The 23,220-nt window shown below is 42.6% G+C and overlaps 1 protein-coding gene across 2 annotated transcripts in view; it reads left to right on the forward strand.

Moving 5' to 3' along the window:
• The first annotated feature begins 3,254 nt into the window (after positions 1-3,254).
• The window catches only part of LOC139468008 (glutamate receptor ionotropic, NMDA 2B-like), a 97,661-nt gene continuing 77,695 nt past the window's right edge, over positions 3,255-23,220 (forward strand). Inside the window, exon 1 of one of the 2 annotated variants that reach the window (XM_071249658.1) lies at positions 3,255-3,365. The gene's annotated coding sequence lies outside the window, so the exon portion shown is untranslated. Of the gene's footprint in view, positions 3,366-20,106; positions 20,464-23,220 lie in introns of those variants that run through there. The other variant, XM_071249659.1, reaches the window with a different exon arrangement.

Raw genomic sequence — 23,220 nt, forward strand, 5'->3', positions numbered from 1 at the left:
CAAAACAGGGAATTACAACAGATCAATTAGAGTCAAATTCCTTTGTATATGAGTTATGCAGAAATACTTGTTGACTTATGGACTTTCAGTGCGACGTTTCGGTACAACCCAGTAAGGACCTTTATAAAAAAAAGTGATCAACAACTGTGTACGACATGGTTATATCACAAAGATTACATGTACAAATAGGTTAACCAAAAAAAACAGTCAAGGAAACTAACAACAGCAGTTTTTACGTCTTGATGCAAACGAAGCAGAGCTGTTTGCATTCTAGGCAGAGTACATGTCACAACTGGAAACTGACAAGCAGGATGTTACCACATACGACTCACAGGTTCTTAATAGGGCACCAGCCTACTGGCCCCTTGCAGTCACGAGGAGGCGGATACATGTATGATCTTGCATCTGGCAGATGCAGTGCACCATGACTACCAAAAGATCCTCCTCGGGACAGCAGATGCAGACATTGTTGTTTTAACAGTGGCTGCTGTAGTCAGGATAGAAGTCCAGGGCCCACTTGCACAAAGCGATCTTAGCGCTAAGATGATTGTAACTCCCATACGTTAAAATAGGCTTACGATAGTCTTAGCGCTAAGATCGCTTCGTGCGGTCCAGGAGGTATGGGTTGCCTTTGGAACCGGTCAGCACTTTCGCTATATACCTGCACACGAGATCTCTGCTTCGATTGGACCTGAGACATCCAAGGCTCTCGCACTCTGTCACGCCTACTCTGGCTGTGATACTGTTTCATCTTTCAGCACGAGGGGAAAAGAAGACTGGGTGGGATACCTGGCAGGATTTTGAGGAGGTCCTAACTTTGTCAGAAGGACCAGATGATGTATCTGAAGCTCAAGTGTCTGTGATGGAGCGGTTGGTTATCCAGCTCTATGACCGCACGAACAGTAGGGAGAACATCAATGATGCTCGAGAAGAGTTCTTTGCTAAGAAAGGACGTGCTATGGATGCCATCCCTCCCACTCAGGCAGCACTGTTGCAGAATATCAAGAGGGCTATGTACCAGTATTGACATTGCTGGGGAAAAGCTCTTGAAGTGGCCTCAGAATTGCCATCTCCAAGCGATTTGGGATGGGTCGACCCCACTGACTAGGGCTGTAGGGCTGAAAGGCTGTAAAGGACGCTGCAAATGCAAACAAGCAGGACTGAAATGCACTGCTTTGCGTGACTGCGGTGGTAAGGACTTCAATGTGTAGACCGGAAATCAGACCTATACGTAATGGTCAATCCTATGGATAAACTGATACAGTATATATAGTAACCATATCAACAATCAATGATGTGTTCTTAAAGGTCTCTAAGGTAGGGCATAAATATGGCTTAACCTTTTTCTCATTTTGGAACATGAGTGAAGTTTGTAGCTCAGAACCGATTATTTTGACATTTTTGCTGACTCAGCAATAATTCTGATACCCTTACAAATCCAGTTTTCATTGTTACCATCCTCTGACATCCTCTGTATCATATTCCGTTAAATTGGCATGTGAAATATGTCTTCGTTACAAGCAAAACCATAATATCTTCTTGTGATAAAATTTTCGGGTGGCCATTTTTAAAATGGTTGCCAGGGCTGTCACAGACATTACTTTGGATGGCGCCAATTCTGGAATTATTTGTATTTGTTTTAACCCTGCCAAGTTTCGTGCTTTTATGATGTGTGAAACAATTGTGCATTTCATCTGCAGTGGCAACGCTCTGGATTGGACTATCGCACATATCGATAGTCCAATCAGAACGTTTACAAAACCCAAATCCGGTTTCCGACATGGCCGCTGCAGCCATCACGTGTCGAATTTGCGCTGAAATAACAAGTATTATCATAGTCTTTCTATATTCTCGCACAAGTTCTGAGTATTACATATTTGAGTGCAAGCTTCATTGTATTTAAACTCGAACGACTCAACGTTAACCACAGTGACTGAGATGCAGTGGTCGGTAGAACGTCCTGTGCTGAGCGTTTTATGCTTGATGAGGTGCAGTGTTACCAGATATATTGCGAAGTCTGTGAGCATCTTTTATTGTAAGAGCGAACTGCGACTCACACAGTAATAAGTATCCTTACTTTGGTAATCTGCCGTTGTCTTTGTCAGGGATGAAATCTCAATTTGTTTCATTATCTGATCGACCAGGTCGTCTTGTATGGAAGTCGCCATCTTTGTAAAGCAATTCGAAATAAGAACAGCGATCTGATTGGATGTTGCACTTTCATCACAAGGGCGCAACTCACGGAGTGGCACTGCGATCGAGCCAAATAAAGTCGGTATGAAAGGGCAAGGGTGAAAGCTAGACTTTGAGATAGGCTAATGGACACGCTTGCCTCGGGAAGATGCTGCAATGCTGGTTCAAATCTTCCCAGACTTTCTTTCTAAAGGTACCGTTTGCTTGAGCACTGTCGCCTCCAATTGAACCGTTAATATCTCTGGTATTGTAGCAATAAATATTATTTTATTCATGTTATATTATGATCTTTCAGGTTTGTCCCTTCGCCAAGCCAGGACGCGCTGTCCTGGGTCTGTCGGTACCTTCCCCCTACTTTAGGTTTCGCCAAAATGGCAAACATCACCAATGACGTTGCTTTAAGTTGGCACGCCGTCAGATAGCTGAAATACATCACAAGGCTGTTGACATCAATATTTTCACTGAAAACATAAAGCCTAATTATGAAAACATCACAGTGATACTTACGCAGCCGACTAGCTATATTTGCTTAGCCCACGTTGTGATAGAATTACGTGTATTATTCAAACATGATAAAAATAAATAAATAACATTCCAGACCCAAATATTGCAATATAAACGGGCCATTTCGTAAAAGGGTCCGCCGAAAGGAAGGACATTCTGCTTTGATGGCGTAGTAATTGTTTCCAGCTCTTTTGCAGGAAAACACCCATGAGCAATCGCCGATCCCATTACCGCTAATTGATATAGTGCAGGCATAGCTCCGCTTCGTTTAGACCCCACGAGACGGTTATTTGCATCCGCTTGTTTAACCAAACAATTACAGTTTCTTAAAAGGGAAATTAGGGTTCTCAACCAATGAACCTGTTTGCGGGAGAAGGAAAGATCCCTCCCAACTCCTTCTGTATTAATAGAATTGTCAGTCCCGATTAGAAATACAATTAGGAAGATTACCAATAGAACTTGCCTTCTGTTGCACCCGGTGTGTTACAACCTCTCGTGAAATCCCGTGAGATTAGACCTTTAATGGCCGACGGTAATGTCACAGTCCTGCAGTCCACGACTGTAGCCGAGCGTGGTATCAAGTGTTATTAGAAGCTCCGTGGTTGTAGCGGGAAGTTGATTTGATAATAGACCTACCACAATAGGAAAGGATTGACACTATTGATCAGGTGAGTCTTTAATGGGAGTCTTAAATACCTGATTTCATTTTGGGATTCAACGCCCTTTAGTGATTTAGCACGATGTGACTTTGACCAAATAACAATCTACTGCTCTGATGGTTCTAAGGAGATGCGTGCATATAACGGAGTCCTCTGACAAAAAAACATGTAATAAATCTAACAGCGTAGACTGTAGGTGGTTGCTTGCTGTTTCAACTGTAACGTGAGTATATGTTGTCTGAATCACATGTCGATTTTCGCTTCACCAATTTACATGTCGATTTGAATCCACTTAAGCCCTGAGAGGGGTTTGGTGTTGATTTAATTTGGAAAACATGTTTTTAATCTTTTATTTTTTTTAATCATCTTTTAACAAGAAGCCGATCTCTCTTGAACGTATAAGTTACAAGAGCCACTAATGTATTTTCCCGTCCAATTTCCGCCTACAACACGACAGTAGGCAGATTGTATATGTTTATATGGACTACCTGGTTGAACCAAGGTATTAATTGGCACAAACGTGTCTACCGTTGTTGCGAAAAAGCACATTGTTCGTTTTATAAAAATATATTACATACAACTTTTTTTCATACGAATTTCAAATTCACAAAAGGGTTAGGAAATGTAAAATTGACAAGAACAGAAATACTTGTACTTTTATCTTTCTTACCGCGTACTTTTAATAATTTAGACTAGACTGTCGACAATTGACTAGAACGCAACATATGGGATATGTACAAAACACACAGGTTAACATTATCCCGATATAAATAAGTATAATGGATTCATCAAGTAAGGAATACAGTGTGTTGGCCATGTAGCCCATACCTGGTATAAACACAAGCACTAAGGGGAAGATTTTGTTAGTTTATGATCAAGAAAAAAGTGAAACGAGAACGATTGTCACTTGGACATGAACGTATCGTCCTTCCTTCACTATCTATATAGCATCAGAATCGAACATATTGCCTCCGAGACCATTTTTCCACGGCCATACCTTCACCCATCAGCAACCGTAACCGACATATGATGGCACATGCAGTGGTGTAGATGACTACAATCGAAAACTGATTGATTTCAGGACAATGTTGTTTGAATACCTATACATTCTAACTACATTTAAATAGTTTATTAGATAGTTTTGTTGATGTGGACAAGAAACTTTAGGAGATCAACCGCAGGCAACGTAGAGCTTAATAATAGCTATTTCTGTTCTTCCTTCTGAAGGCAGGGCTTCAGGCACATGTGGCAAGGTGATCTAAATCGTGTCTGTTTCATGTTATCAGGCATGAATGTTATCATGTCACGTGTTGAAAGGTCAAGATGGAGGACCATCCTGTCCAGTAGTGCCAAATTGAACTAATTTGGCATGGTGGGTATTGCAACCTCCTTCATCAATTTCCACGGCAAGCGCTCGTACAATATTCAATGTCCTACAATGTAGCTTTCGCCTATGCATTCGTTGGATTAACGTACGAATTGACTTGGACGTTGACTGAGCATTCAGAACACCCATTGGGAAAGGTTTTAACTGAAACCTTTGGAATAAACGCCAAATAGAAGAGAGTAAAAATACAGGGGTCTTGTGGAAATAATTGTTGTTATGGTAACGTAATGACTGAAAAAGGAAAGGCTGGTGTTATGTGGGGTGAAATGGGGTTTAACGTCGCGTTCAAGATTATTGCACTTACATAGCGACCTGCATGCAATTGTGTGTGTATGTGTGTGCGTGTGGCTGTTTGTACGAAAACTGGTTTTCAGTTCAATCCCAGTGAGATATATTGCCGCAGTTTAACATGGATATCCTACTCAGACACAGTTTACTGACTCAGAACTCACCAGTCATTGTTTAATCCCCTTTAATCCCGAGCGTCAGACGTGCCATCTTTTAACGTCTATTGGTACTGCGTCGGGGGCCGAACCATTGACCTTCCGATCTCTGGGCAGAAATTCACTAGATCATGAAGGAATAGTGAGTGAGTGAGTTGGGTTTAGCTCCGCTTTTAACATTATTCCAGTTATATCACGGCGTGTCGGCTTAATGTGGGAGGAAAGCCCGAAGTGATGCAGCTCTCAGACGTTTACCTCTTCGGTGAAACCCACGAGCACGGGTGTGGTGCTGACAAACCTAGAAACATAATCGGGGCGAACTGGGATTCGAACCCACAATCATAGGTTTCTGGCGTGCCCAAGGGACACAACTCTGCACAGCGAATCACGGCGCCTTAGACGACTAGGCCACCCGTGCCCCCTCTATAGGAATAGGAGTGTGAATTTAGGTAAAATCATTGTCAAGTGTATCGTCATCTCCGGTCTAGTAGGGTACATTTTTAAGATCCATACCACAAAAGCTTAGCTTCGGAAGACTCACTGCCCGGCCCGCCCCGCGGAAGTGACGTCACAAGGCCGATCTCACTTATCATTATTTTGGCAAAGAATGTCTATCACTGAATGATATAATTTGAATGATTGGCAATGTTTGGCGTTATGGCATTCGAAACCTAGGAAAACTCTAAGATCTAAAATTCGATCCCACGACCAATACATGCAGCATATCTGATTGAGCCACGTTGGACCTTTGCCCCTTTTGACCCCTTCAAATAAGGGCGATAGGTGAAGTTATATCCTTGTATTAATCCAAACATACGAATGTACGTGTTATCATTATAGGGTCACTAGAAAAGCGTGGTGCTCAGGCTTTTTGATATGCGTGATTGCATATCATCGTACTCCGTTGTTCATAATATTAGTCCCTGGTTTGCCCAGTTTAAAGGCCGACGTCATATAGCTGGAGGACTATCTCCGAAGGGGGCGTTAAACAAGAGATTAGTACCATTTCGAAAATATTTCAACAACAATCGCTTATAATAATCTATACTACTGCTGGAACCTAATGTTCCGTCAAGAGCGGTTGTGTAGCTTAGTGGTTAATGCGTTCGTTCGTCCGTCACTCCCAAGGCCCGGGTTCGATTCCCGATATGGGAACATTGTGAAGTCCGTTGTTAATGTTCCCCGCCGTGATATTGCTAAAATATTGCTAAACGCGGCGTAAAACTATACTCCGTCACTAATGTTCCGTCGGTCGTCGGAATACAACTGCTAAATGTCCGTAACGCAACTCGGTTCGTTGCTATAGTAACTGTTGAAGGATGGGGAAGCTTTATCGTGACAGTATCATGCCACATACCTGGGTCCCGTTCCCAAAAAAGGCATATGTGACATACGGTATTGAGGTATCCAGCCGTGAGGTTTGTGGATGAATTGGGATGTACCCATCAAATACCTGGGTACCATTCTCACAATAGGCATATGTGACATACGGTTTTGAGGTATCCAGCCGTGAGTTTTGTGGATGGATTGGGATGTCCCCACCAAATACCTGGGTACCATTCTCACAATAGGCATATGTGACATACGGTTTTGAGGTATCCAGCCGTGAGTTTTGTGGATGGATTGGGATGTACCCATCAAATACCTGGGTACCATTCTCACAATAGGCATATGTGACATACGGTTTTGAGGTATCCAGCCGTGAGTTTTGTGGATAGATTGGGATGTACCCACCAAATACCTGGGTACTATTCCGAAAACAGGCATATGTGACATCCAGTTTTAAGGTCTCCAGCTGTGATTTTGGTTTTGGGTTGTACCCACCAATATTTCGGCAACATCAGGACAATGCTTTACAAATGGAACCAAGTGTAGAATCGAATCTAGATTCTGTATGACAAGCCAACTCTCTAAAGAATATTTTTACGTTAAGAATGAGTGAGTTAATTGGGTTTTAAAGCCGCTTTCCACAGTATTCCAGTTATATGGCGGCGTGTCAGCTTAATGTGGGAGGAAAGCCCGAAGTGATGCAGGTCTCAGACGTTTACCACTTCGGTGAAACCCACGAGCACGGGTATGGTTCTGACAAACCGAGAAACATAATCGGAGTGAAACGGGATTCGAGCCCACAATCATAGGTTTCTGGACGCCACTCTGCGCAGCGAATCGCGACTTGGCCACCCGTGCCTCCTTTAGATTAAGAAAGTATTACATTCTGTCAAACTTAGTTTTTAACCAACTGACGTATTTTATTTCATATTTAGAGCTATTTTAATGTTCCAGGGCTTTGCTTTAAATATTTGTCTGATACCTATATAAAATATGTCTAATGTTAACATTATGAGTAAATATAATTACAGTTCCTGAATTTCGGTGACCCAGTGAAGGCTAACTAATATACAGTTTTATCAAACTAATGTTAAGAACGTTTGCCATCACTTTTAATGGACGACTGAATCATTTGACGCGTTTCTGAACAGCCGCAACAGATAATTAATGCTACATCATTAAATGGCCCGTTCATCCAGCTGGTTGAACCGATGGAACAAAACCAACATTAGGGCATGTTACAGAGACGCTTCACCATCCTCACGGCAGGATATACGCTATTACCGCCGCGCAATGTTTCTCTTTATTGATGAATTTACTTAAATCCTATCTAATTACAATGAGTGTGCACACCAACCTTTACGTTTATAACGCCATAAATGCAAATGTACATTAAACTCAATTCTTTTAAAAAAAAAGTCAACAAAAAAAACTTCAAAGACTGCTTATTTCATCATTAACACACATAAATACTGTAGACAACAGTAAGAAATCAATGACATCGTTCAACGCCATAATGCAACACACGCCCCGCCCATTTTAAAAGGAAATTATCAATCAGGAAACAGTTGTCTGTTAGTGGGCGTGGCCTATATTTTCAGTTTCTAATCTAACCGCACAACAATACTTGGTTAGCCAATTAAACGCCAAGGACTCAATTGCAATTTATTTATTTAACTGTGAACGGTTTTCTTTTCAGATTATTTACTTTTGTAAAAAGAGTAGGGGATAGTGAGAATCATCAAGTGAGTGAGTTGGGTTTAACACCGCTTTTAACACTATTCCAGTTATATCACGGCGTGTCGGCTTAATGTGGGAGGAAAACTCGAAGTGATGCAGGTCTCAGACGTTTACCACTTCGGTGAAACCAACGAGCACGGGTATGGCGCTGACAAACCTAGAAACATAATCGGGGTTAATTGGGATTCGAACCCACAATCATAGGTTTCTGGCCCAAGGGACACAACTTGCAAGGCAAATTGTGGCGCCTAAAACGACTGGGCCACCCGTGCCCTTGAGAATAATCAAGATATGATGATATTATATGATATTATCATATCTTCTGGGGAGTAGACAATCAGATCTAATGGATTCTAATGGTTGGTGTTTTGAGATGGTGGCGCACTAGGTCGTTAAAAAGGTCGGGGGTCAAGTTTTAAATTTACGATTTGCAGCCAACGTCACTAATATTGGATAAAACCACCTCTGTTGGCCAGACATGCACGAATTATTTGAGGCATGCTTCTGATGAATCGACCAGTGTCAGCTTGACTCATGTGTTCCATTCATCAATGAGAGCAACACCGAATTTATAAAAAAGGTGGGTGGATTTTGACGTTGATGTACATGTCTACCAGTGACGTCCCACACTTGTGAGGGAAAGGTCAGTACTGAGTGCTCCCGATAATGCTGACCTGTGGCTCTTCCATGGACAATACAGAGCGCAGATCGGCCAGTCATTATGATACCACCCCAAACCATAATGGTCCCACCACCAAAAAACGTTACAACGCTCATAAAAAACGTCCCCAAACTCGATTCATTTGGTCATGGAAGTCGACCGTGAACATCGATTGGTCAGAAAAAATTTGACATAAGCCCAACGTCGATTATCCAAGTGCTTACGTTCCCCACACCACCGACGCCTCTGATTAAAATCTGGCTGGAGTTGTTGTCCTTGGTCGTCCAAAGCGGCGTTGATCATGGAAGTTTTGTGTTTGTTGGTATCGTGCCCGCAATCTGCCGATGACAGATTGAGAACCATGCAATGTTTGGGCAACAATATTTTGACATGCGCCTACTGCAACATGCCTATGGCACTTAAACGTTCAGGACGGTGCAAACGTCGCATGATCAATGCTGTTGCTTCCTTAATGATTAAATGTGTTAAATAGAGTGTATTTGAGCGTTTGGTTCCCAAAAACAATATGTGCGTATGCTCACAGTCGAGTCTGAATGACAATAGTAAACCTGGCAGACCACCCCTTGCACGTGCTGTCGGGGTCAAATGCTTTATGACTTTCAAAATGTTGCGCTTGGGAGCTTGGTAACTTCTCACCAAATAAATCACTTACTTGCAATGCCACACTGGTGCATTTTTCTGTAGTTTCTCCCCAAAACAAAATATCCCCTACATTTGCATAGTATTTAAATGAAATATAACTTCATTTAAGTGCTCTAAAACCATCTAATTTATCTAATAAAATATCAACTATAACAGCGACAAATATGAAAACGACAGTATAACATGCGGAAGTAATCGTTAAACACCTGGTGTTGGGGTTAATACGGCATGTAGTCTTTATGAAATATTTGGTGAAATATTTTTAAAAATAGCGCTGAAATGATGGGGCATTACCAGAAAACAAAATAATCCTTGTATTATCGGAGATATGTACATACACCCAATCACCTCCCAGTGTGACTGAGAAAGATATCTGTAGTCAGTACTAGTATAGTTGTAATCAATACTCTTTAGACGTTAAAGCGTTAATACAGGACTAAGAGTAAACAGAAAGTCTGCTGCTTATATATGTTTATTCATTCCAGCTGTTACATTTAAACCGTAATCACAAGGCGACAATGATGCTCATTCAAATCTTCAAATCATTAACGCACACGCTTAAATTGGGAATGTTTACCAGACAATGGAGAATATTAAAATCCTCCCATTTAAGGTTTTGTTTGTTGTTAAATGCCGCATTGTACAATATTCCCGCTATATAACGTTATCGATGGTTGTACGTGAATATTCGAGTCTGGACCAGGCAAGCCAGGGAGTGACATCATGAGCATCGGTCCACGCAATTGAGATACAATTGCATAAACAACGCAAGGTAACGAACCTAACAACCAAATCCTGTTAGTTGCGTTTTAAGACAATCATATGTTCCTGAAGACAATTTCTGACCCGGATCTTCACGGGTTTGTAGTCAGAACTCGTAAAGTAAAATTTTGTTATCAATACTGTAAACAGAAAGTTTGATCCAAGTAATTGAAACCCCCATGGGATTTCTGCTGCTCTTATTACATTTTTTTATGATGCAAGCTGTTAATATCATAAGAAGGCGACTCTGAGTCTCATTCAAATTATTAACTTCCACACCTAAATTGGGAAGGACCACCATACCTTCCACTGAAGCAAAATATCATCGTTTTGTTCATGTACTATATTGTATTACTTCCAGGCTATATCATTGCATTTTGTGATCGTTTCATATTTGTTTCAAAAATTAATGGTATGCCACGATTGTTTTAGAAATATTTCAGAAGTGCCTTATCCGTACATTTCATTGTTCACTGGGAAGACCTCCAAGGACCCAACGAAAGCTGACATTGTCTTGAACAACTCTGACCATTGTTGTGTCTGCCCCCTAATGGTCAGCATGTGTTAACGACAGCCACAAGCTTCGAAATAGAGGTCGTGCTGCTTCTTAATTCCTATTGAAAGGCCGAGCACATCCCAAATGCCCGGCATCTATTCTCCTGCAGCATGGAGAAGAGGTGTCGAAGCTAATCATTGTTTCCCTGGAACTGTTAATATAAACCGATGTCCTAGATTTAGACGGAAGACATGCTGTATCTTTCAGACCTGGCGTTATTGAACCAGATGTTCATTCTATTCTGTTTGTTAGACATCAGATGCCCCGAGTAGCGTCTGATGCTATCTCGATAACACTACAGTGATTACCTTCAGTCATGACCTTAATGTTCTCTGGATGCAGTTATTATGACAGAATGAACCCTAGACACGGAGACTCGGGGATATACAGCCTCCTGTCTTAACATATCAACGGATATGTACGTTTTAATTGTATAGTCTGTTGCTGGAACTGGTGATGTCTATGTGCAGTCTCTAACGGTGATAGGAAGGTTATTATTTGTAATGAAAGAATCCACATTTCACGATCCGCCAGCGACGCGTTTCTGTAGGAGCCGTATTCCAACGTCTGCGTGGATTAGAATCTGTATTCAAACACAAACGACTATCAATGCATGACGATGAATATTCTCACGTCCACTGATTATCCAGGGGCGGTGAGGTAGCCTAGTGGTTAAAGCTCGTCTTGCCACGTCGAAGAACCAGGTTCGACACCCCACATAGTGTCCCCGCTGTGATATTTCTAGATTATTGCTAAAGGCGGCGTAAAAACCATACTCACTCCTTCTGACTATCAGATATCAAGGGCCAATATTAATACGCCCGCATGACTATCCAACACGGTAGGATCTGCATTCAAGCTCTCATCGACTATCTCACAGGAAAGTACAGTAAACTACGTTTATAACGAACGCGCTTATAACGAACTGGCGGATATAGCGAACTTATTTTTTGTCCCGACTATTTGCTGTAGATATGCTGTATATATGCTTATAAAGAACTACGGTTATAAGGAACTAAAATTAGTGGTCCCTTTGAGTTCGTTATATCCGTAGTTTACTGGATCTGTATTGAAACGTAATCTGACCTCCCAAAACATGCATTTCCGAAAATTTAGTTGGTTGACTAATAGTAATAATTTTAATAGACCATTTTCTATTTTTTAGCATAGATGGAAAGAAACAGAATGTGTTTTTATGTCGCTGTTCTAAAAACAATTTTTTTCTTTCTTGGAGCGGAACAAATCAGTACAGGATATTCAGCATTCATCTTTTTTTGTAACGCCGCCCTATACCTCAACGAATAGCAAATAACGGTTCCTTACCTTACCCACTGTATTCCTAAACCAATTTCTTGTGACACCTGCCGTGATGTTGCTGGAAAATTTCTAAAAGCGGCGTTAAACCATACTCACTCACTCACTCACTCACTCCCCCAACCCTCAACCGACTTTTTGATTCAGATATATCTATGTCAGTAGCCCAACGTTTCGTTCAGAGCTCCTTTGACTGATGAGAAATTGTAGATAAGGCTACAAAAGCGAGAATTAAAGATGTATAGCCTGTTGAAGTACTCCGACAAAGCGTAATTACATTGACCAACTCAGTCCTTTTTAAGCTGCACTGGTTATTGCCACTCTTTATCCAGCTGATATCAGAAACACGAGCGTGATAAATCATCTATTGAAGACAGTTGTGCTTTATCACATAAACAAGGCTAGTGTCTGGTGACCGTGTTTTATTCGGGTCATCTCAATAACAATTGTTTGTTGAATATGTTTATCTATTATTGGGCGGATGATGGACGCCATCCCAATTATATGTATGTCTACATTACATTTAGTGTACGGTGGCGGTCGCCGGGAGAAACCTTATGATAATATTCTCTTTATACTCACGCGTTTGTCAAGTTTGAATATAAAGACAATTTCATGTCTGTTTTAATGTGATTAATTGAATAATACTTTTACTGTTGATGGGTATTCTGTACTAGACATTTTGTTATCCTGCAGACTTATATGTACAATATTATGAAACGTTGCGTTTGTTTCTAACAATTATTTATAGAATACATGCATATGAAATATTGGAAAAACATGATTCAGTTGTAACTGAATCGTTCGTTGAGTTCTATATCGGTTGTGTAATTGGATATAGTCATGGATACCATTTATTCTAGACGTGACAGAAGCATACGCTGTTTTATATGATGATTCGTGGCATGTGTTCAGAAGAGTGGCAGTGCCCTTTCTTGTTAATGTCACTGGCCTTGCGAACAGGGAAGAGGGGCAGTGCCTTGTCTTGTGAATGTCACTGGCCATGTGATAAGGGAAGTGGGACAGCGCTCTGTCTTGTGAATGTCACTAGCCTTGTGAACAGGGAAGAGTTGTAGCGTTCTGTTTTGTGATTGTCACTGGCCTTGTAGACAGGGAAGAGTTTTAAGTTCTGTCTTGTGATTGTCACTAGCCTTGTGAACAGGGAAGTGTTGTAGCGTTCTGTCTTGTGATTGTCACTAGCCTTGTGAACAGGGAAGAGTTGTAGCGTTCTGTCTTGTGATTGTCACTAGCCTTGTGAACAGGGAAGAGTTGTAGCGTTCTGTCTTGTGATTGTCACTAGCCTTGTGAACAGGGAAGAGTTGTAGCGTTCTGTCTTGTGATTGTCACTAGCCTTGTGAACAGGGAAGAGTTGTAGCGTTCTGTCTTGTGATTGTCACTAGCCTTGTGAACAGGGAAGAGTTGTAGCGTTCTGTCTTGTGATTGTCACTAGCCTTGTGAATAGGGAAGAGTTGTAGCGTTCTGTCTTGTGATTGTCACTAGCCTTGTGAACAGGGAAGAGTTGTAGCGTTCTGTCTTGTGATTGTCACTAGCCTTGTGAACAGGGAAGAGTTGTAGCGTTCTGTCTTGTGATTGTCACTAGCCTTGTGAACAGGGAAGAGTTGTAGCGCCCTGTCTTGTGATTGTCACTGGCCATGTTATCAAGTCCGTTGTGGGTTGACATTACTTAAGTCATAGGACATCACGCATCAACTTGGATAATATGCATCCCCTCATTTGTTCTCTTTGAAAGCGACAGTCTCTTTAAAAGCCCGTTATATAACATTCTCTTGCTGTCCGATTTCATTATCCATCATGGCAAGATTGACCTGTATTTCTTGCAAGTACTTGACGCTCGCTATTTTTATTAAGGGTATAAAACCTATTACTCGTTCAAATTGGCATGTAGTTCTATCAACGAGGCACACGGCACACACCCCTCGGGGACCCGTCTTAGAACAATTCCCCAGCTCCCCATTGCTCGTCGTCGTCGGCGGTTCAATGGATGGGGTGGTCATGTTCTATTGCTGATTGCGAGTCATCGTTCCCCGATGGCGCGATTCGTTACACATGCTTTCATTGTCAAGGTTCGATTGCTTACAGACCGCCTCTGTGGTCTAGTGACAGAGCGTCCGCCCGGAGAGCGGAAGGTCCGGGGTTCGATCCCCGCCGCGTCATACCAAAAGACGTTAAAAGATGGTACTTGTTGTTACCCTGCCTGGCGCTCGGCAGTAAGGGGCTAAAACAAGGACTGGTCGGCTCAGAGTCAGTATACTGTGTCTGAGTGGGGTAGTCATGTTAAACTGCGGCATGGTATCTCAGTGAGCTAGCACTATAAATCGGCATCAGTCCGGACTAGTACAAGCAGCCACATATATATAAGCTATATAAGTGCAATAATCGTGGACGCGGCGTTAAACCCCATTTCACTTCACCTCGATTGCTTACATGCCTCGGTGAAAGGAATACTTTTGACTGCGGCGTTACTCAACAGTCTATCACTCAGATAACACATAAGTTCTGCGAAAGGTTTTACTACACTGCTGTTGGAAATAAAATGAAGTTTATAGATGGTTCGAAGACGGTGATGGGGCACGGGAGGCCCACTCCTCTGAGGGGACGGAATTCTCCGTGTGGGGTTATGTCGCTTAGGCGTGCCAGAAACCTTTGATCATTTTGCTTTTATTGTATTTGTTTATTTGTCAGTCCCTGCTCGTGGGTTTCGTCAAACATCTAAGACCTGCATGATTTCGCGCGTTCCTCTCACATCATCAAGCTTCACTCACTCACTCACTCACTCACTCACTCACTCACTCACTCACTCACACACCCACTCACTCACTCACTCACTCACTCACTCACTCACTCACTCACTCACTAACCCATCCACTCACTCATTCACTCACTCACAGATAGTAATATGTTATTATCTCGTACTTCATTAAAATGACTCCCCTATTTCATTTATTTAAATATAGATATAATTTCCATCCATCTTTCACTCCAGGGTTACCCCAAGCGACTTCACAACAGCCGTATCTTAAGAACAACAGCGAGAGACTTTACGGCTTATGTTCATGTATGATCTCGTGCCAATCAAACATTGATATATTTAATATATACGCCACCTCACCGTGTAGGAACTGTCGATCGCTGCTCACGAACATTGCGCTTACACAACGCGTTTGAGATCCACATTAGCATATCCCATCTGTACCATGTCTCAAGTCGAGGACAAATATGACAGGCGAGATATGAATTCAGTGTTCAATGATGTCAAACTTTCGCTTGTCCGATTATTGATAGCGCCATGTCGTTCTTTTGGTGTTGGGCATTATTCCTAATTGATTGGAAAGAGATGCATAAGTCAACAGTCGTATTAATTTGGAGAGTCTGACGCATATATTTCAAGATTATAGTATGTTATATTCTCATTAGGGGTACTACATACATGGGGACAATACAAATGGATGCAAAGGGAGTTAATTACACGTTCAATGCTACATTAAAGGGGAACTGGTCTTGCGTTAATTTGTAGACAGGTTTTGTTCACGACGTTAGATCCTACATTTAATACTGCAAAGTCGAATAGCAGCACTGTATGAATTTAACGGTTGATCATTGCCCTAGATGCACAGAGGGACAGGCGATAAGGGGTAAGTGGTAGAGACAGGGGTAGGAGGCAGGGCAGGGAACAGTGGTCAGGGTGTAGGGTATGGGGCATGCAACAGGGGTAGGAGACAAGGGACAGGAGGCAAGCGGCAGAGGGCAAGGTGTAGGGGGTAGGATGTAGGGCAGGGGGCAGTGGCCAGGGGGTAAGGTATGGGGCATGCAACAGGGGTAGTAGACAAGGGGCAGGAGGCAAACGGCAGAGGACAAGGTGTAGGGGGTAGGATGTAGGGCAGGGGAAGACAAGGGACAGGAGGCAAGCGGCAGAGGGCAAGGTGTAGGGGGTAGGATGTAGGACAGGGGACAGGGGGTAAGGTATGGGGCATACAACAGGGGTAGGAGACAAGGGACAGGAGGCAAGCGGCAGAGGGCAAGGTGTAGGGGGTAGGATGTAGGGCAGGGGGCAGTGGCCAGGGGGTAGGATGTAGGGCAGGGGAAGACAAGGGACAGGAGGCAAGCGGCAGAGGGCAAGGTGTAGGGGGTAGGATGTAGGGCAGGGGGCAGTGGCCAGGGGGTAGGTGTGGGGCAAAGGACTGGGCAAGAGGCATGGGACAAGGTATAGGGGAAGGGGGTAAGGGACAAGGGCACGGAACAGGGGTATGGGGTAGCAGTAAGGTCAATCCTATTGGTAATGGTATGGGTATGGCGTAGCAGTAGGGTCAGCCCTATTGGTATGGGTATGGGTATGGCGTAGCAGTAGGGTCAGTCCTATTGGTATGGTATGGGTATGGCGTAGCAGGAGGGTCAGCCCTATTGGTATGGGTATGGGTATGGCGTAGCAGTCGGGTCAGCCCTATTGGAATGGGTAAGGGTATGGCGTAGCAGTAGGGTCAGCCCTATTGGTATGGGTATGGGAATGGCGTAGCAGTAGGGTCAGCCCTATTGGTATGGGTAAGGGTATGGCGTAGCAGTAGGGTCAGCCCTATTGGTATAGGTATGGGTATGGCGTAGCAGTAGGGTCAGTCTTATTGGTATGGGTATGGGTATGGCGTAGCAGTAGGATCAGCCCTATCGGTATGGGTATGGGTATGGCGTAGCAGTAGGATCAGCTCTATTGGTATGTGTATGGGTATGGCGTAGCAGTAGGGTCAGTCCTATCGGTATGGGTAAGGGTATGGCGTAGCAGTAGCGTCAGTCCTATTGGTATGGGTAAGGGTATGGCATAGCAGTAGGGTCAGCCCTATTGGTATGGGTAAGGGTATGGCATAGCAGTAGGGTCAGCCCTATTGTTATAGGTATGGGTATGGCGTAGCAGTAGGGTCAGCCCTATTGTTATAGGTATGGGTATGGCGTAGCAGTAGGGTCAGTCCTATTGGTATGGGTATTGGTATGGCGTAGCAGTAGGATCAGCTCTATTGGTATGGGTATGGGTATGGCGTAGCAGTAGGGTCATCTCTATTGTTATGGTTATGGGTATGGCGTAGCAGTAAGTTCAGTCCTATCGGTATGGGTATGGGTATGGCGTAGCAGTAGGGTCAGCTCTATTGGTATGGGTAAGGGTATGGCGTAGCAGTAGGGTCAGTCCTATCGGTATGGGTATGGGTATGGCGTAGCAGTAGGGTCAGTCCTATCGGTATGGGTAAGGGTATGGCGTAGCAGTAGGGTCAGTCCTATTGGTATGGGTAAGGGTATGGCGTAGCAGTAGGGTCAGCCCTATTGGTATGGGTATGGGTATGGCGTAGCAGTTGGGTCAGGGTCAGGGTATGGGTTTCGGTATGTATATGGCTTAGTTGTAGTGTCAGCCCTATGGGTATCGGTATTGCTATGACGTAGCAGTAGGGTCAGGGGTATGGGTATGGGTATGGGTATGGCGTAGCAGTAGGGTCAGGGGTAAGGGTATGTGTATAGGGTAGTGGTAGGATCAGGGTATGGGTTGGGTCAAAGCAGGGGCAGATGGCAGGGGGCAGGGTCAGGAGGCATTGGTAGGGATAGAGGTATAGTCGGTTGAGAGGGGAGTGGAATCAGTATGGAAGCTTTTAAAAGCTGCACATAATCAGATACATATTTATCATTTAAAGAACGTGCCATGAGAGATTAACTACAGTAATATGAAGGCATCAGGTGTTCTTCAACTTCTTGTGAGTAGTATTTATCAATCAATACATCTCCTTATCCTTGTATATCTGTATCCTGAACCTCAAACAAAGCTCTGATAAACCTGACAAAATCCCTTCCCGAGGATTTGCATTTCGAGGGTTTAAATCACAGTGCGAATGGATCATCAGGTGTAGTGTATTTGTTTCTAACATGCAAATATGAGTACTGCTCAGTGCTAACACTAATCGGTTGGCACCTATTTGTCAATCAAGTTCATTCCGCGAAATTAAAAACTTTAACTGTTCTCCAAGTGCATAATACGAAATGTATCGAATACTCAGTTCTAATAACAGTGCGCTCAGCGCTCGCATTCGCATTGTAACACATCGTGGTCTGCCCCACCGCTCCCGAACATTATGTAATTTGACACTGACGTTATCCTATCTTGACTTATTTCTCTAGATGTGTGGTACAACGGCCCGTACAACGTAAGTGGTACTAAACAGGCTATAGTGTTGGCAAAATATGTCCTAGGTATTTACTGATTGTGGAGTGTATCATGGAATTTAGAAACAGGAAATGATATTCGTTTCAACATGACCAGTACTGCAATGTTACCAATCTCTTGTTTCTTGATATGCTCACATATCTTCCTTTCTGAATGGTGAGAGTGAGCTGCGCTGAAACTGTGCCAACAGATCTGAATTCACTGTTTGTTTGTTGTTTAACACCGCACTCAAATAATGATCAAGGACAAAGTTAATCTTGAACAACGGATAATAATTTTGACTTAACAAACAGGAATAACTCCGAGTCTTGCCTTGTAAGGCGTCGCAATTTGCTGTGCAGAATCACGTCTGTTAGTCGTGCATGACGTCGCTGGTTGTAGGTTCGATTCCCAGAATTGCTCTGATATTATCTCAGGCTGTTGTCTGTCAGAACCATGTCCGGACTTGCAGGTCTCACCAAAGTGAAAAATACATCTGTGGGGTATGCATCACGTTATTCTTTCTATACAATTTAAGCTGACATTTCGTTATATAACTGAACTTTATTTCCAAGCAGAGTTTAAACTAACTCACCTATTCACACCTTTCAAATCGTTGTTGAATTCCGCCATGGTCTGAAATAACGACATCTAACTTAACAATATCAAACATAACATTATTTCCCCTCACAACGCCCATTTCCTAACATCGTTATTTAACACCTTGTGCTAAATATGTAACATCAACGATAGGGAATAATACGTCTTGACTATCCGCCGAAACAGATTCCATTGAGCGTAAAAGGCAAAACTGTGGTGAACATTATATGAACGAATCGTAAAGGGCGACTCTGCTTGTCGTAACAGGTGACTAACGGGATCGGGTGGTCAGGTTCGCTGACTTGGTTGATGCATGTCATCGTATCCCAAGTGCGTGGATCGATGCTCATGATGCCAATCACTGGATTGTCTGGTCCAGACTCGATTCTTTGCAGGCGCCGTCATATGGCTGGAACAGTGCGGCGTTAAACAATAAACAAACAACAAAACTAATCACTGATTATGATCGATGCCAGCAGCTGTTCGTGTAAATGGTACTCATGTCCTGCTCTACAATATTTGCTTGTTGTCTGACACCGTAGAGCAATAAAGTAATGTTATTGAACTTAACAGTAAACATTGTTTTAACAGTGCGTTATATCAAACTTCACAATTTCCAGACATTACATTGTTTTAACTAATTGCTCCAACAATAACCATGAATAAACTTTGTAACGTTTGTAATTTCAGTCTTTACCATTTCACATCTTTGCACAAAGCAACAGTGTAAACCTCCTTGATCTCAAACAAGAGAAAGGTCTTGGTTATGTCTTCGATAGGAATTAGCATTAAGGCCCCTCTATAACTGATAAACCATTCATCACTCATCTCGACTGCTGAAACAAAACACAACGACAGCAACATGTATCATTGTCAGCCATCAAGTCTCAGGGACACATATTTCAGATCCTCAGTGTAGCATCACCATGAATCATTAATTTTCTTACTGCTTGCATTATTCCTATAAAAAAACTGGATCGTCCATCCTCAATTCCATTTCCTCTCAACATATTGTCACAGTGTCGTCTCCAGGAAGCCAACGGTTCAGGTCACAAATCAGCTGACACTGCACCAGATTCCCTCTACATACCAATGGTGAAGGAAGCATTGGAGCTGTTTGAAGATCTTTGTGTGCGCTAATCGAAACTGCATTGAAACCATACAGTGAATAGCAGAACCCTTCCCTCCGTGACCATTACGCTAAGGGACAATCTGGAAAAGTACTGCAGCTTGACGCGGATATGCTGAAGTGCTTGATGAGAAGTCGACATTAAAGGGATTGCATCTGATGTAGTAGGGCGAACGCGTTGGCCTTGTCTGTTCATAACACCGTTTCGTGAGTCAATGAGCTTCGACTGAACACTTAACTCTGAGGGCCAAACAACACTAAGCAGTGAATTAGCGCCCACTGGGATGCATATGTGGAATTCGAACATGGGTGCTTAAAACACTGGACACCAAGGTAAGACACGAATTACGTTAGAGGATATTACTAGCCATGCTCAACGACAACTGCAAATTATGTCATTGTGGTGAACGTATCAATATTAACTGCACATTGTTAAAACCTCGGCCTTGTATGAAGGTGTGGTATATAAAGAGAATCTCACCCAAGTGTCTTAATATATAAAATACATCAACACAAGTTGATAAATGTGGAAAAATTCCGAGGCTTGCCGAGGATTTTTGCCACTTTTATCAACGAGTGTTGATATATTTGATATCAAAAGACACGAGGGTGAGATTTTTTTTATTTATCATCCAACATCATTCTTCCAACTTTTTCAATTTGTAGACAGTAATTAGCAGTGTCTTCAGTGTAAAAAGTACTGCTAACAGCTTCAGTAGCAGAGCCATTAGTGATGTCATTTGATTGTGACGTCATGGTAACCAGTGATGTCACAATGGTCTGCAAAGCATTGTGATGTAATTTCATCGCAGCGATATCTACAGTGTAGATATCGCTTGATCTAATCCAAGCGATATCGCCTGTGGGAGCCAGTTTTGGATGATAAATGGCAACATATACCTGTATGCCTGAATCAATAGCATGCAACGAAGCAAATATGTTAACATTACACAAACTTCAGCTTACTATAATCTCGATTACTCACTAACCCACTTAATAAGAGCAGAGAACAAAGTGATTCCTTTCTGATAATAACATTGCATTTAAGTTAAACATTATCAGTACGTTGTTGTAATGGGTACATATATCTATAACCTATTGGTTTATACACCAACCATAGAGCTATTTTTACGTGGAACTGTTATCCGTTACGATTACGAAAGTGAATACCGGTAAAACGATTGTAATTTTATTTCATGTGTCATTTAGAAACGTAGGTCTGAGTGAATAAATCGTGTCACCTTATACTTAGGGACTGGGGCAGTGTGCGTGCGTGCGTGCGTGCGTGTGTGTGTGTGTGTGTTGGGGGGGGGGGGGGGGGGGGGGGGGGGGGGGGGGTTGGGACTAAGGGGGCATGAAAACAGCCAACAGTGTGTACAGCGTGACGCGGATTTACACAGTGTCCACGTCGATTTTAACGTTTATATCTCCATAAACGCAAACACTATTGAAGTCAATTCTTCAATAAATACGAATATTACTTACGGGTAGACATCCCGCGTGTGACAGGTATTCGCTATTTACTCATTTGCATTTAATGCGAGTCTTTGTGCTGAATGTGAGTTTAAGCGCTGTGACAGAATATCGCTTCATTGTTGGGAAAAGTACGACGTTAATAACGTAAAACATTCATAACATTACGTCATTTGAACAATGCACTGAAATTTTGATATATTTCTATGCAGGGTTGACATTGCATACATGTACGTATTACATCATTTTCTTTCTTATGTGGGGGCACGGGTGGCCCAGTCGTCTAAGGCGCCGCGATTCGCTGTGCAGAGTTGCGTCCCTTGGGCACGCCAGAAACCTATGGTTGCGGGTTCGAATCCCGGTTCGCCCCGATAATGTTTCTAGGTTTGTCAGCACCATACCCGTGCTCGTGGGTTTCACCGAAGTGGTTAACGTCTGAGGCCTGCATCACTTCGGGCTTTCCTCCCACATTAAGCTGACACGCCGTGATATGACTGGAATACTGTTAAAAGCGGCGTTAAACCCAACTCACTCACTCACTCTTTCTTATGTTTGCGTCTGCTTTGTTTCTTTGTTTTTTTACACCGTATTTCATCGATATGAGGGTGGCGTTTCTTTCTTAAAATGACAATGAGTCATATATTGAATAACCTTTTCGAAACACAGAATTACGAATTATCTGACCCTTGTGAATACACTGTAAGTCTCTCTACAAAAGGCTTACATTCACTCAAGAAAATATAATCTTCAATTCCTTGTAGCTCGCTGTTTTATTACCAGCTCGATGTCTCTATTCGTCAAAATATACTCGTGCAGGCATCATCCAAACAAAGCTATGATAGAATTAGATCAGATTATTAGATTGTGCTGGTTTAATTTCCCGTGCTTAATCGCTCTAAGGATGTAATGGCGCGTGTAATAGCATAATGTTACACAATAACGTGCCAGCTTTGTGTGGGAGGAAACATCGTGTCACCGTTTACCACTTAGATGAAACACTTGAACAGTTGTGCAAACATACCCAGGAATATAATCAGAAATGCGCTGGATACCGAACCACTGTCCAGTGTATCCTGATTCGGCTAAGGGAGGTAACTGTAGTTATATACATTTACCACATTGCTGAAACACACGAGCTTTGGTGCAAACGTACCATAAATAGTGAGACTCCGGGCTCCGAACCAGTGACCAGTGGATCCTGATTAAGCTAAGGGAGGTAACTATGGTCATGAACGATTTTCACTTGAATTACTGTAGGCACAGAGCGCTGACAAGTAAAGTGTGGCACCTGAGATCGCTGGAGTCTAACCACATAGACTCTCCCACCAGAACTGGATGAATCATGAGCACTGACTATTAATCGAGATAAATATGTCCACAGAACTAAAGTCAACAGACCATTTTGTTTTGACTATTAAAACGCATAAACACGATGTTATTTTTTATATTTTTTTTGTCATTTTCCCAAACTGAAATTGATTGACATTCGATTAATGTTTGTAATGTTTGACGTATTAACGCAATCAACCAGAAAATAATATCCCAATAACAGTGTTGCTATACGTTTTATCTCGAAACTGAATTAAATTTCAATTACGGCATCAGCTTTGATAGTAA

Source organism: Haliotis cracherodii, unplaced genomic scaffold (assembly GCF_022045235.1).
Source record: "Haliotis cracherodii isolate W230 unplaced genomic scaffold, xgHalCrac1.p SCAF_2, whole genome shotgun sequence".
NCBI lineage: Eukaryota > Metazoa > Mollusca > Gastropoda > Lepetellida > Haliotidae > Haliotis > Haliotis cracherodii.